This window comes from Dipodomys merriami, unplaced genomic scaffold (genome assembly GCF_024711535.1).
Source record: "Dipodomys merriami isolate MVZ:Mamm:240054 unplaced genomic scaffold, mDipMer1.0.p SCAF_8, whole genome shotgun sequence".
NCBI classification, from domain to species: domain Eukaryota; kingdom Metazoa; phylum Chordata; class Mammalia; order Rodentia; family Heteromyidae; genus Dipodomys; species Dipodomys merriami.
In genome coordinates, this window is record NW_027206401.1 from 4898312 (window position 1) to 4913560 (window position 15249).

General features: G+C 45.0%; 1 protein-coding gene across 1 annotated transcript in view; it reads left to right on the forward strand.

Annotated features, from left to right (window-relative positions):
• The first annotated feature begins 14326 nt into the window (after window positions 1-14326).
• The window catches only part of Agpat4 (1-acylglycerol-3-phosphate O-acyltransferase 4), a 103385-nt gene continuing 102462 nt past the window's right edge, over window positions 14327-15249 (forward strand). The window contains exon 1 of the mRNA XM_070010098.1: window positions 14327-15030. The gene's annotated coding sequence lies outside the window, so the exon portion shown is untranslated. The remainder of the gene's footprint in view (window positions 15031-15249) is intronic.

Sequence of the window (15249 nt, forward strand, 5' to 3'; positions counted from 1 at the left end):
ACATTTTCCTTTCATGTCTGGCTTCTTTCACTTAACATGTGTGGTTGGTCCGTGTGGGAATGTGTATCGGGAGGTATTTCTTCTGTGTGGTCAGTGATGGCCTCTGCATGTGTACACGTTTGTTTATCTGCTCTTCTCTTAGAGGCCACGCTAGCTCTTTCTACCTTGTGGCTATGTGGCTAATGCAGGCTTAGCATTTTGATTTTCGAAAGGAACAAATAGTTACTGGTGCTGGTGGCTCATGCCTGTAATCCTAGCTACTCAGGAGGCTGAGATCTGAGGATTGTGGTTCAAAGCCAGCCCAGCTAGGAAAGTCCATGAGACTCTTATCACCAATGAACCAGCAGAAAACCAAAGATGGCACTGTGGCTCAAGTGGTAGAGCACTAGCCTTGAGCTGAAGAGCTCAGGGACAGCGCCCAGATCCAGAGTTCAAGCCCCACGATGGACTGAAAAGAAGAAGGAGAAGGAAAAGGAGAAGGAGAAAAGAAGATGGAGGAGGATGAGGAGGAGGAAGGAAGGAAGGAAGGAAGGAAGGAAGGAAGGAAGGAAGGAAGGAAGGAAGGAAGGAAGGAAGGAAAGAAGAAAGAAGAAAAAGTAAAGGAACAAATAGTTTAAGAGGAAAAGGCTTGGCATTTCCAAAGCTTGGAGTTTGTGCTGTCGGAGAGTTTAGAAACTGCCTTATGGTGTAAGGGGCTGCTTGCTGCCATCACCACCCGCCCCTCCCTGCCCCCGGCAGGGCCCGGTAGAGCGTCCCAAGGCTGGGAGGCCCCTGGAGTGTCCTAGCTACCAGGACTGGGAGTTGATTGGGAGAAGTGGTGAGGCCAGAGACAAGGAGTAGGGCAGCTTGTTCTGCGGGGACACAGAGCTGCCAGTGCCCTCCTCAGTGACCGGGGGACTGCTACTCTGATAGGAGCCCTTCTTCAAGACATCTCAGCAGACTGTGGGAAGCAGCGCCCCAGGGTCCCTGGGCAACCGAAGGCTGGCTTCCTAATACAGCTGGAAAAGCAACACCAGTTCAGTTACCAAATCTAGCCTGAAGTGTAATTTGCTTCATATTTACACTGTTTCTTCCCCCTCATTCTGACTCAAGCTCCTATTAGGAAAAGGCGGCAAGGGCTTGCATAATTTAAACACATTTAAAATAACTCCCCTTTGACTTGGGGATGGGGACAGCTGAATTCTTCTCCTTGTCAAATAGGCAAGAGGACCGAGTCTGTGGAGGGACGGGGGGACCGGCTGTAGGCCCTGGACCCTGGTTCTGGGATTCACCCCCATTCAGCTCCTCCATCTGTGAATGCATGGTGAGGGTCCAGCGCTCCTGTGGCTTCCAAATGTTCTATAGGGAACTTCTCTTCTAAATATGTTCTCATATAGATGAGTACAAAGGTTCTTCAAAAACTAAAACTGGAACTGTTATTCATGTAATATTACACTATTATACTACTCCTATCCGATATCATAGAGATACCAGCACAAAAATATTAGTTACTGCACTAGTTACAAGAGTCCAATTATGGAATCAGCCTAGGTGCCCATCTACAGATGAATGGATAAAAAATGTGATATAAAAACATATATATAATAAAATAAATGACATATAATTAAAATATGTTATCACATATAATTAAATGTGATATATACATATATAATAATACAGCCTGCACAACATACTGGAGTAATATTTAGTCATAAAAAGAATGAAATTATTTGTAGGAGAATGGGTAGCTAGAACTGGAGATCATCATGCAAATTCAATAAGCAGACTTAGAAGACAAATGCTGTCTTCTCTCTGAGATGTGGCAGCTAGATGTTTTAGAAGGATGTGAACGCAAAAGGGGACAGTGCACAGAGTGGGGGGAAGAAGAGGGGAAGGGAGCGGTTACACTTGCCTAGTCTGCAGGTAAAAGTGTTTATATGAAGCCCATTCTTTTGTACAATTAACAAAACATAGGAAATAGGCTCAGGACAGTCATTCTCCAAGTGTATTATTGCCTGAGAACTTTCTAGAAAGATGACTTCTCAGGCCCCACCCAGCCTTTCTGGGTGTTGGCATCAGGTCCAGGGCACTGCTGTGGTCTGACCAGCCCTGTGGGTGGATCCTGCTGTTCTGTCAGCTTTGGGAACCACTGCATGAACAGAAGGAAGTGAAAAGGCCAAGTTGGCAGGAAGAGTGGAACAGAGTGCCGGGAAGAAGATAATAAAAAATGAAAGGCACTTGCCCAAAATTTATTAGATACTGGAAAAAAACACATCCCATAGGTTAGCTTCAGTATCAGCCTGCACCAGATATATAACTTCCAAATTTATAAATATGTAGTGTTTGCCTTTTGTTGTAATGCAATTGAATGTTTTTTTTAAAGAACCAGCATCATGGTTAAACAGCTGTCTCTATTTGATTGAACGTATAACACACAACTTAGGGATAAATGGGGTCAGATAACAATTAGTTTGTGCATACTTACGCAAATTATCTTTCAAAACTAAGCCATTGAGTTTTTCTGGAAAATAACTTGCAAGAACAAGATGGATTTAGAGGAATGTTTATGGGTAATATATTGATATAGATGTGAGTGTGAACAGTGCTGGTCTTGTTTTGTTTTTGTGCTGGTACTGGGGCTTGAACTCAGGGCCAGGGCCTTCTCCTAAGGCTCTTTTGCTCTAGGCTAGTGTTCTAACATTTGAGCCATATCTCTACTTCTAGCTTTCAGCTGGTTCATTATAGGTAAGAGTCGCTTGGCTGGCCTTAAATCCATGTCCTCAAATCTCGTCTCTCAGCCTTCCATGTAGCTAGGATTACAGGCATAAACTATTGGCGCTGCTGTTAGAGTTTTTGGTTTCTTTGTTTGTTTGTTTGGTTGGGGTTTTTTTAGAGCAAAGAGAATACCTTTAACAACTTCAACTGCATGAGTGGATTTCCTACTTCAAAAATCTGAGGAAGATTTTCCCCAATGTGGACATGATTTGGAAGGCCATATTGATGAGTGCTAGGTTTCATAACGTGAAGCAGAAGGTTCTTTCAGCAGTAGCCCTGGCGTCTTCCCAGAGGGACAGAATGTCCTAATCCATGGATATTCCTCTCCACAGACTTCGCTCACCTCCTACTTTGCCATCAGGCTGTAGATCAATAGTTGAAGGCCAAGCTATATGTTGAATAACTGCTTCCGTTTATCCGTTTTCACTTTTAACTCTAAGCACTAAGGCCTTCCTGCCAGGACACAGTACCTTTCGAGTAAACAAGGCATGTTTTTATTTTTTTCCTTGAACATATTGGTACAGCCACACTTCAAAAGACTTAAAGGACTCAAGTGGCACCACTGATTCCAACATGTGACAGAAAAACATCAGAGCGTTGGAGAGCGGCCCAGTGAGCACTGCGGCAGCCAGGGGCACCCAGGTCCCCCTGGCTCTTGGAAATGCACCTTCCCCAGCTGGGCTGGGCGTCCTGCTGCCCCTGGTCTGCAGAGTGAGGATCGGTTCAGTGTGCCTGCTCAGGCCTCCAGTGCTTTCTCCTGTGGTCTGCTTCCTGACATGATGTAGTCAGGTCACCCGTCCGTCAGTGCCGCATGGCTTCCCTTTCCTGGGGACACTAGCAGGACACCTATGGAAGTCTGCACCACTGGCATTCCTCAAGGACCTCTTCCAGGTGGAAAGAATCTCCTGCGAGCCCAGAGGCAAAGGTTGTCAGCAGCTGAGCAGGGATGAGCTGACCGGGACACAGATGTTAGCCTTGCAAAATGCTCCCGTGGGGTTGTACCTGCCCCATCAAGTCACAATGGCTTTCCCATGGCCAAAGCCACTTAATTCCACTAGAGACTGGATGATTGTTTCCTCCTCTCTGATGGCTACCTCCCCACACCCAGGAAACCACTCTTGGAGATTGTATTTTTCTTGCCTTGCCATTGATAGTCCTTCATTGCTCCTTCTCTGCTCCCCAAACGGGTCTTGTCCGAGAGCCCAGAATCTCATTCTCAGGCCTCTCCTCTCCCAGCTCTCACCCCCGCTGCCCAGTTGCCACACAGAGAAAATGAAAACACGGATCTCCACATTAAATCTGAAATTCACATAACTCATTTTGAAATACAAATATGCATCAAATATTGCGTGGCCCCAAGTATCCACTTGGTAGCAGAGTAGACATTGGCTCGGTTGGTAGGTAAATATTTACTTCGTTGATGAGTAAATATTGTGCAGAACAGTCTCATGCCACCAACTATTCATTACTATCTGCATTCACATGTGTGTGTATTCAGCAATCCCAAGATCCTGGCACTGCTTGGGTGATTTTGATGCCATCTCCTCTGCTGACTCCACCCAACTACCTTTCTTAATCTCTCCCCTGAATTTCAGATTCCTGCTGCCTACACCTCATTATCACTTCGATTTCATAAACATCTTATTTCAATGTTTCCCACCAGTGCTACCTTTTGTTCCAAGTCCTAGACCCACCTTCCTTTAGCCATGGACAGTTTCATTCATGTCTTAGGAGTCAAAAATCCTTGGGCTCATCATGAGGCAACCAATGGATATCAGTGTGTGACTTGTATTTTCTGTTTGTTTTTCTTCTATATTCTCCAAATCCAAACTGTCCCAGAGTCCTTTAGTCCTGTCTAGTTTGGAATATGGCCTTATAATGAAGGAGTCAAAACAGACTTGCATGGAAAAAAAAATCAACCCTGGAATAATCACAAAGAACCTTTCAATCCATGCGCACCATGATAGTTTATACCTATGGTATCTGGCCACACCTCTGCCCAGTACTCTCTTGAAGCCCCTTACATGAATCAAAGCTGGAATCACTGTGTTCTAGCAACACTCCTAACCCTCTCCAAGCTTATTAAAAGCTAAAATGATAAGGAAATTGACCCAAATCATGTGTACATACATGAATTAATTTCCCTGAAGTAGAACACCCACACCCTCCCCACGTAATGACTACCTAAAACAAGAAGTCAGATGCAGCCAGTGCTCCTCAAGTCTCCGGACATGTCTTACAGCACAGACTCACCTGCCCTGGGCTTGCGCTCACCAGTGTCATCCCACAGTCGGTCAACTTCGATGTCTAGTTTCTTCGACTCATAATGAGATTCATTATTTTTTTTCCCCTGTGGTGGCACGTAGCTGAATTTCACTCGTGTCCATGGCTGGATGGTGCCTGAGAGCATGACTGTAGTACAATATATTCGTTTATTCTGCTATTGAAGACACCGGCCTGGTTGCGATTACAGCTCCCCGCACAGCATCTCATAGGCTGTGTCTCCTGCACACACGTTTCCTCTGAGTAGCTGCATAAATTCGGAATGGCTACACGGTGAGATAGGCTCACCTTCAGTGTGATCAGGGCGAGCTTTATGGCTTTCCAAAGGGAATGGGGTCCTTCCTCTCCCTTTGTTTTCCCGTTGTGACCACAGTTGGTGTATTACATCTTTTACATGTCTGCTGTTCTAAGGACGTGTTTCCGTGGGATCTGACACCTTACCAAATGTCTGTTAGCAACTTACATGTCATGCATCCTCTTACTAGATGTGACATGTTTGCTGGCGATGTGCCTGCCTACGCTTTTCACATTTTCTGTGCTGTTGACATTTTCTCACTGCTTTGAAGGACATTTTGATACATTCTGGCAAGGTGGAGTGGGGGTGGGGGTTGCTGGTCATTCCATTACAAGCATCTTCCCGCTTTTACCTTTTGGCTCTCAAGGACTTCTTTTGATGGTTAGAACTTTCTTCCTTCTCTGTCTCTGTCTCTGTCTCTGTCTCTCTGTCTCTGTCTCTCTCTCTCTCTCTCTCTCTCTCTCTCTCTCTCTCTCTCTCTCTCTCTCTCTCTCTCTCTCTCTCTCTCTGTGTTTATTGTTATTGTAAAGGTGATGTACAGAGGGTTACAGTTACATAAGTAATGAGTATACTTCCTTTTGGACAATATCTCTCCTTCTTTCTGCCTCTCCCAGTTTTCCCCTCCCATCCCCACTCACAAGTTGTATAGAATTTCTTCATTAAAAAAAAAAACCAAACACTTCCTTTGTCTTTTCCTTTAGAATTAATGCCTTTTGAATTCTGTTTTAAGAAAACTCCAAAGTTGCAGGTAGTTTTTCCATTTTTGTCCTTGAGATGTCCTTGTTCTTTTACCCCTCCTATTTTAAGCTACAGAGCATCTATGAATGACTTTGGAATATGGTGTGAGAAAGGGGTCTTGTTTTATTTTTTTCTGTGTGGTTATCCAAATGACTTAGCACATTTTGTTTTTCCCTGATTATTTTCTCTCAACTGCCGTATACCGGCACCTTCACTGTAACACCGTTGTCCGCAAGCCCATGGCAGCTATTTCTGGATTTTTAAATTTTTTTTTTTTTTTTGCCAGATGTGGGGCCTGAACTCTGGGCCTGGGCACTGTCCCTCAGCTCTTCAGCTCAAGGCTAGCACTCAACCACTTGAGCCACAGTGCCACTTCCAGCTTTTTCTGCTTAGGTGGTGCTGAGGAATCGAACCCAGGGCCTCATGTATGCAAGGCACTGAGCCACCTTCCCAGCCTCATATTTCTGGATTTTTTGTTCTGCATCGTTGATCTCTTTTTTTCCTCCTGGACTGTCTCAATCAGGATAACTTTATACAACCATATCTGCAGAGCTGGGAATCTGAAGCAGTTGGAGTTCCTGTCTTTTTCTTAGCTCTGCTTTGCTCTTTGCATTTCCATGTAAATGTTAGAATCAGCTTACAAATCTGATGTTTGTAAATGGATGACTTCAAAAAGCATAGATCAATTTAGGGAAATTTTACACACACACACACACGAATCTGTGTTCCTAACAGATCCCCTTTCCTCTACATCTTCTGTAATTCCTTCACAGTTTTCATTTTCTGTATGAAGGTCTCATGCGCTGCTCATCAGAGTCATTCTTTGGTACTGAGCTTTCAGATGTTATAGTAAATATTTTTAGTTTTTAAATTTCACCTTTCTGATTGCTTATTATTAGTGCAGGTTTTGTTCATCTCCAGTGATCATCCTGACTACCCAAACCCAGTGTTGGTAAGCAACAGCCATTTTATTTTGCCATCTGCAGATCAACGGTTCAGAGCAGGCTCCTCCATGGAGCTGCTCCTGGCTCCAAGATGCCTGGACTCCCTCCCCACCCCCCACCCCCAGAAGATGAACCACAGCCTGATGGAACCCAGGCCCCTGGCCCACAGCAGACAGCACCAGCACATTGAGCATCTGGCCTGGACTGACTCACAGCTATACTCCCCAGGGACTGTCTACAAACTCCTTCCCACGACATCACATGCACTGGGGCTCTGAGATGGGCCCCAAAGCAACCTTGGAGAAGCCAGGCAGCAGCCTCTGTGACCTCTCCTGACCCTGCCTAGGGAGTGTCAGGGTCTCTTCTACCACTGTCCACAGCCACCCTGATTCCAGCAAGGGCAGGACACCTGTCTGCATAGGGGAGGATGAGTCCCATGCAGAGGCCTGGGTTGGCAGATATGACAAATATCCTTGGACAAGACAGTCTCTCCACAAGCAAGTCGCTCACAGTGGTGTAGCACATTGACTGCTAAGCCTATTTATTAATTGTGACAAATTGACGTCTATTCTTTCAGTTTTATTTATACAAATTTACCTTCTGCAAAGAGTTCAATTTCTCTAATTATACCTTACTCCCTTTTCAGAGAATGGTTTCTTCCTTGTTCCATAAATGATTCTACTGTGATTCTCCCATTCCTCTTCTCAGAATACAATTGTTGTCAAAAATATTCTATTAAGAGAGAAAACCCATGATAATGTCATTTAAAAAAAGTATAGAAGGGCAGGATGTTGCATGGTGACCATGAAATGAAAAAGTGAAGACAAAGTTCCTCCCCCCTTTTTTTTTCCTTTTTTAAATTTTTTTATTTTTTTATTGTGAAAATACTGTACAGAGGGGTTACAATTACATGGGCAAGATATTGAGTACATTTCTTATCAAGCATTGTGGCCTCCTCCTTTGTTTACCCTTCCCATCCCTTCCCATCCTCCCCCAGGCCCCCCCCCCCGCCCCGCTCCAATCCTCCCCACTACTCCCCCTCCCACCCCTCCCCCCCCCCCCGCACCAAAGTTGTAAAGTTCATTTTCCACATAACGACTTGTACATCTCATTGTTGCAATGGGCCCACCTGTATCCCTATTTAAACGATTCGTTTTTTCCCTTCCCCTCCACAAATTATACTGACATCAAATAGTGAAAACAGGGGTTATACTGTGGGAGAGGGACATACAAAGAAACAAAGAAATCATCTTATAAATGTGTTAGAAACATTCACATGAAAGAAAAAAACATTTGAATATATATCTTAGGGTTCATTTCCCTAACATCACCTTATCTGACCTTTTCTGCTTGATTCAGACATATACTAGATATTGTAAATAAGGGAAACCATGGAACCTATGTTTCTTTGGGCCTGGCTTACTTCACTTAATATAATTTTTTCCAAGCCTCTCCATTTCCTAACAAATGGGGCAATGTCATTCTTTCTGATAGAGGCATAGAATTCCATTGTGTATATATACTACGTTTTCTTGATCCATTCATCTACTGAGGGGCATCTGGGTTGGTTCCATATCTTAGCTATAGTAAATAATGCTGCAATAAACATAGTCGTGCTGGTAGCTTTAGTGTGGTCTTGTTTGTGATCATTTGGGTAAATGCCCAAAAGTGGGATTGCTGGGTCATAGGGGAGCTCTATGTAGAGTCTTTTGAGGAACCTCCATACTGCTTTCCAAAGTGGTTGAACAAGTTTACACTCCCACCAACAATGCAGTAAGGTTCCCTTCTGTCCACATCCCCTCCAGCATCTGTTGTTATTAGAGTTCTTGATTTTAGCCATTCTAACTGGAGTGAGGTGGTATCTCAATGTTGTTTTGATTTGCATTTCTTTTATGGCTAGAGAGGTTGAGCATTTCTTCATGTGTCTATTGGCCATCCTTCTTTCCTCTTCAAAGAAATTTTTCTTTAAGTCTTTAGCCCCTTATTTATTGGGCAGTTGTTTCTTTGAAGATTTGTTCTGGGATTTAATTTTTTGAGTTCCAGGTATATTTTAGATATGAGACCCTTGTCCGTTGTATGGCAAGTGAAGATCTTTTCCCATTCCATGGGCTTTCTATTGATCTTGCTAGCTATGTCCTTTGCCATGCAGAAGCTCTGCAACTTCATGCAATCCCATTTGTCCAACCTTTCTTTGATTTGTTGTGTTTCTGGGTCTCTACTAAGAAAATTTTGGCATGTGCCAAGGAGACCTAGGGTTTCTCCTAATCCATCCTGTAATGTTTTCAGAGTGTCTGCTTTGACTCCAAGGTCTTTGATCCATTTGGAGTTGATTCTGGTGCAGGGTGATATATAAGGATCTAGTTTCAGTTTTCTACAAGTAGTTAACCAATTTTGCCAGCACCATTTACTGAAGAGGCTGTCTTTCTTCAATTCTATTTTTTTAGCTCCCTTATCAAAGATTAGAGGGCTACAGGTCTGTAGGTTCATTTCTGGGTTTTCAATTCTATTCCATTGGTCCTGAAGTCTGTTCTTGTTCCAGTACCAAGCTGTTGTGATTACTATGGCTTTGTAGTAGAGTTTGAAGTTTGGTATTGGTATTCCTCCAGCACCGTTCTTTCTGTTGAGGATTGTTTTTGCAATTTGGGGTCTTTTATTGTTCCATATGAATTTTTGGATTGCCTCTTCTATTTCCGTGAAAAATGAGGTTGGAATTTTGATAGGTATCGCATTGAATTTGTAGATAGCCTTGGGAAGTATTGCCATTTTCACAATGTTAATCTTTCCAATCCAGGAGCATGGGAGTATTTGCCACTTTCTAAGTTCTGTTTTGATTTCCTTTTTCAAGATTTTAAAGTTTTCATCATAGAGGTCCTTCACTTCTTTGGTTAAGTTAATTCCTAGGTATTTTATTTTTTGTAGGGCTATTACGAATGGAGTTGTTTTCCTAATTTCAGCCACACTTTTCTCATTGTTGGCATACAGAAAAGCCATTGATTTTTGAGGGTTAATTTTATACCCTGCTACTTTGCCAAAGTTTTGAATCAGCTTGAGTAATTTGGGAATGGAATCTGTGGGATTCTTTAAATACAAGATCATGTCATCTGCCAAGAGGGAGAGTTTTACTTCTTCTTTCCCTATTTAGATCCCCTTTATGTTTGCATCTTGTCTTATTGCTGTAGCTAGGCATTCTAATACTAGATTGAAGAGAACTGGAGAGAGTGGACATCCTTGTCTTGTTCCCGAGTTCAGAGGAAATGGCTTTAGTTTTTCACCATTAAGTATAATGCTGGCTGTGGGTTTGTCATATACAGCCTTTATTGTATTGAAGAATGTTCCATGGATTCCTAATTTTTCTAAGACCTTCATCATAAAGGGGTGTTGGATCTTATCAAATGCTTTTTCTGCATCTATTGAGATAACCATGTGGTTCTTATCCTTGCTCTTGTTGATGTGATGAATTATATTAATTGATTTGCATATATTGAACCAGCTTTGCATCCCTGAAATGAATCCTGTTTGATCATGGTGTATGATTTTTTGGATGAATTGTTGAAGTCGATTGGCCAAAATTTTGTTGAGAAGTTTTGCATCAACGTTCATCAAAGAAATGGGTCTATAGTTCTCTTTCTTTGATGAGTCCCTACTCCCCCTTTTTAAAATAAATGTGTTGTTGTATTTTATTTATTTTGTGGGTGCCAGTCCTGGGGCTTGAGCACAGGCCTGGGTGCTGCCCTGGAGCTTTTTTGCTCATGGTTAGTATTCCACCACTTGAGGCACAGCTCTATTTCTGGCTGTTTTTTTTTTTGGGGGGGGGTCCAGTCATGGGGTCTGAACTCTGGGCCTGGGTACGGTCCCTCAGCTCTTCAGCTCAAGGCTAGTGCTCTACCACTTGAGCCACAGCGCCACTTCCGGCTTTTTTTTTTTTGCTTATGTGGTGCTGAGGAATCGAACCCAGGGCCTCAGGCATGCAAGGCAAGGGCTCTACCACTGAGCCACCTTCCCAGCCCCTATTTCTGGCTTTTTGATGTTTCACTAGAGATAAGAGAGTCTCATAGGCTTTTCCACCTGGGCTAGCTTTGAATCATGATCTTTAGATGTCAGCCTCCTGAGTACTTAGGATTATAACTGTGAGCTGCAATCACCCGGCATATATAAATACATAAATATATATATATATATATATATATATATATATATATGTTTAGTAGTAATAGGAAACTCATAGTGGTATGCTTGCTAGGCAGATGCTCCCACTTGGGCCCCGCCTCAAGTCCTTTTGCTTTGGTTATTTTTTAAATTATTATTTTCTTTATTGTTATTACAAAGGTGATGTACAGAGGTATTACAATTACATGAGTCAAGTACTGAGTACATTTCCTCTGTTGTACAGTGTCTTCTGTTCCCTCATCCTCTCCCAGTCCCTCCCTCCTCTCCACCCATGAGTTGGGTAGTTCACTTTCACCAGTGTCTAGTGAGTTCTACTGCTGTACTTTAGTTCCTTCCTATTGAATTCTTGAAACCCTCAGTTCATTTTCCCCCTCTAGGTCCAACTCTGAGAATGATTTGGACAAGTTTATCTCCCAGTTAGCTAATGTTTAGTTGGTAAGCAATTCATTAAGAGAATTTTTCTCAACAATAACTCAGATCTTTCATTTCAGTAAAAACTAGACAGGAAAATGCCTCTGGGAGCCTCCCCTCTCCATCCCTGAGGTACAGCTCAGTGGAGACAGAGACGCAGCAGGATCTGTTTCCCAGGCAGGTGGGAGGCTGGTGAGTAATCAGACAAGCACAAAGGTGAGCAGATGCCAGCTCATGAAGAAAGTGTAACTAAGCAAAAGGCCAAACACTTTGTAGAAAAGCACACTCAGGTGTGTGGGTGTGCAAAGTCCAGCTCCCGAGACAGAGTTCCACGGAAAGCCAGGCCTGGCCCTCTGCGAAGGCAAACACAGAAATGCAGGATTGCAGCTCAGGAGGACACACACTGTCTGCATGCCTGCTGCTCCCAGCTGCGGGGCCGTGCATCAGGGCCGCAGAGCGGCCCCGGGAGGGCCCGTGCGCAGAGCAGAGCGAGGAGTGGAGCCAAGGAGCCACACTCCCTGGTTCAAGGCGATGCTGTTCCTCAGGAGGATTCGTAAGATGGAGGCAAATAGATTTGTACAGCCAGACACCCCTGAGGAGCCGTCTCCAGAGCAAGGCGGAGGAAGTCTTGTCTGGTCCACATGGCTAACAAGAGAAAGCACAGTAGCAAGGTTGGGGGGCAGGTGTGGGCCGTGCGGGAGTGGACGTGGAAGGGGGCCGCCTGGGCCCCTCAGCCCGGCCAGGGCAAGGTCTTCCCATAGAGAGGGAGGCGGCCTGACACACAGCACAGGCCCTGCACTCACCTCTGTCTCTTTCTGTTTGCTTCTTCCCCGCCTTGTGTGCACCATCCCTTTCTGCGGGGAAGGGTCACTGCTCAGCCAACTGCTCCAGGTATTTCCAGTGTCCTGGGTCCCAAGACATTTAGCCGCATTCCCCTCCTATGGCTGCATCTGGGAGGAAGCTTCCCATCGTCCCATCCAGCGTTCTCACCAGCCGCGGGGAGGAGAGTGCCCGCTCTTTTCCTCAGTCCAACATCACCATGCTCTGGAGCTTTGGTCCCTCTGTGGAAAAGCCTTGTAGAACAGTCTGCAGTGGTTTGAGTCTCTGCCACCAAGGAACTGAAGAGCTGTTGGGGAAAGGCCCACAGTTTGCGTCACCACATCCAAGAGATTTCCTTGATAAGTGTTATGCCAAAGTGGTTATTTGAGGATCATTTAAAACTTTACACTGTACACAGTGTAAAGAATGACTCCATGGTAGAGCACTTGACTCTGTGTGCAAGGTCCTAGGTTCAATCCTCAGCACTGCAAAGGAAAAAAAAAAGAGAAAATGGTAGAAAAACAAATAGAAAAATGCAGTTGAGCAATCAAGTTGTTGAAATAATGGAATAAACTGATGGATGAGTGAAAAAACTGACATGTGGACTATAGACTACAAGTATAGTCAGTAAGAATAGGTCTTACCTGAGTAAACAACATGAAAGCACACACAAGTAGAAACAGATCCCGAGTTTCAAATGTAATGTCCACAAGTTAAAATGAGTATTCCTCACACAGGTTAAGACTTGAAACACATTTTGGGACCCCACACCACTGTGGTCCGCTCTGTATAGAGGTCAATCATGGGGTGTCGTGGATTGGAGGGGTGACTCTGGTAGAGTGCACCACCAGCACAGCTTCCATTCCCAGCATCTGGTTGACTTCTGGCCTCTGGTATTGACCCGTGACGTGAACGTGAAGCTGCGACTTGACGTAGCTCACCTCCAAGTTTCTCACTAATAAAATAGAAAAATAATCCGATCCAGGAGGCTGAGTGCTCAGTCCGCAGAGGTGACAGGCACTGGAGAGAGAGTGAAGGCCAGCAGCAACCAATAGCTGACTGGGGAGACAGCTGGGAAAACCGGCTGGACCGACTAAACGGACAGCGGAGATGATTTTGTGGAGTTCAATCATTTCTTGAACCGCATTGGTAATATATATATGTATATATATGTGTATATATATGTGTGTATATATATATGTATATATATATATATATGTATATATATATATATATATATATATATATCAAGCACAGAAGCAATACCAGAAATGAAACTTGTTTGGGTTACAAAATCTCAACTGCCCATGGCCAAAAAGGGCACTGGGGAAAATCTTCAGGGATCCATCCATTCATCCATCCAGCTATGTTGGGCCTTAGGAAGCACAGGTCCTGCCCTGGCAAAACTGCCAGTTAGTTGGAGGGATAAGAGGGACACATAAGTGTCAAGACAAAAGGTGAGCAAACGCAGCAATGGTACTCGCTGGAGCTATGAAAATGAGCTATACAATGAGTGAGTGGGAACGGGGTGGTGGGGGGACTGGGAGAGAGGGGAGGGGGGAATATTGATCCCCCAAAATGTACTCATTACCTGACTTGTGTCACTGTCACCCCTCTGTTCATCACCTATATAATAACAATAAAAACTTTTAAACCTGCCAATTAGGTTCCCATGTGCCAAATGCCTGCGCAGAGCTACAGTTAAGGCACCCGGGGGCCTTGGAAGGAGCTGTGCTGGAGGGCTTTCTGGAGGAGGTGGTTAGGCAGAGGTCAAGGCTGAGAGAGGTGACACTGGGGAGGGGTGAGTGGTGGAGATGGGGCCTTGGAGGCAGCTGTGTCACAAAGGGCCCTGTGTGTCACCCTAGGGAGTTGGGGTTTTATGTTGACAAGAGAAGCTGAGGAGCCGTGCAGTCACCTAAGCCCAGTGAGGCAGGCCGCCCTGGCCTCACGGCGGGGAGAGGTGAGGGGCACTGCTCACAGATGTCTTTGAGAAGAAAGGGAAGCAAGAACAGGAAGGGACTGAAGCTCACATCTCCGTCACCAGTTCCAGCAACACAGGGGACCTGGCGCTGAAAGGGAGGACGCGCGGCCCTGGGCACGGTGGGACCAGAAGATCTGGCTTTGGACTTCCGCGGCCGGAGATGCCTGTAGGATGCCTAAATGAGCGCGTTCCCCAGGGTGTTGCATAACTAACTCTGCGGTGCAGGACCGAGGAGCCCGGGGCAGGGAGAAGCCATCTCTCGGTTCAGACCTACCCGAATGATTGCATCCCGACGCTTATCTAGACATCACAACCACAGTCATGATTCTGTGAATGGACAAGTGGAGGCTCCGAGACCCTTCTGTGGAGAATTAGGCCTCGTCCATCTGCCCCCCTCCCCCTCAACAATAACCAAGAAAGCCCGGGACTCTGCGGCAAGGATCAGAGCTAGCTGAATGGTAGAATTCGTTATATGGATCCCAGGCTCTCGCACAAAGACAGAGCTGCACCAGGAGACGTGGAGTGTTTTCTCCTTTACTCTGCAGAGGCAGCAGGCCCTGGAGCACTGACCGAGGACGGGTGTGGCAGCCGGACACCAGCGGAGCCCGGATTGTTCTTCCGCTGGCTTCTTCTCAAATGTGAGTTTCCTTGAACCAGAACGGGCTTGAACGTGAAGTCGAGATGACTCGAGCGGGCGGCAGGGCCGCTGTGCCAGCCGTCATGCTGCAAGGCTAACTTCTTTTTCAGGCCATCAGTAGGCAAAATGAACTCCTTTCTACTAACTCAAAATGCACAGAGAGGAGGAGGACTTTTTTTGTTGATATTAGGTTTAATTTTCTTACTAGCTATACCAGAGG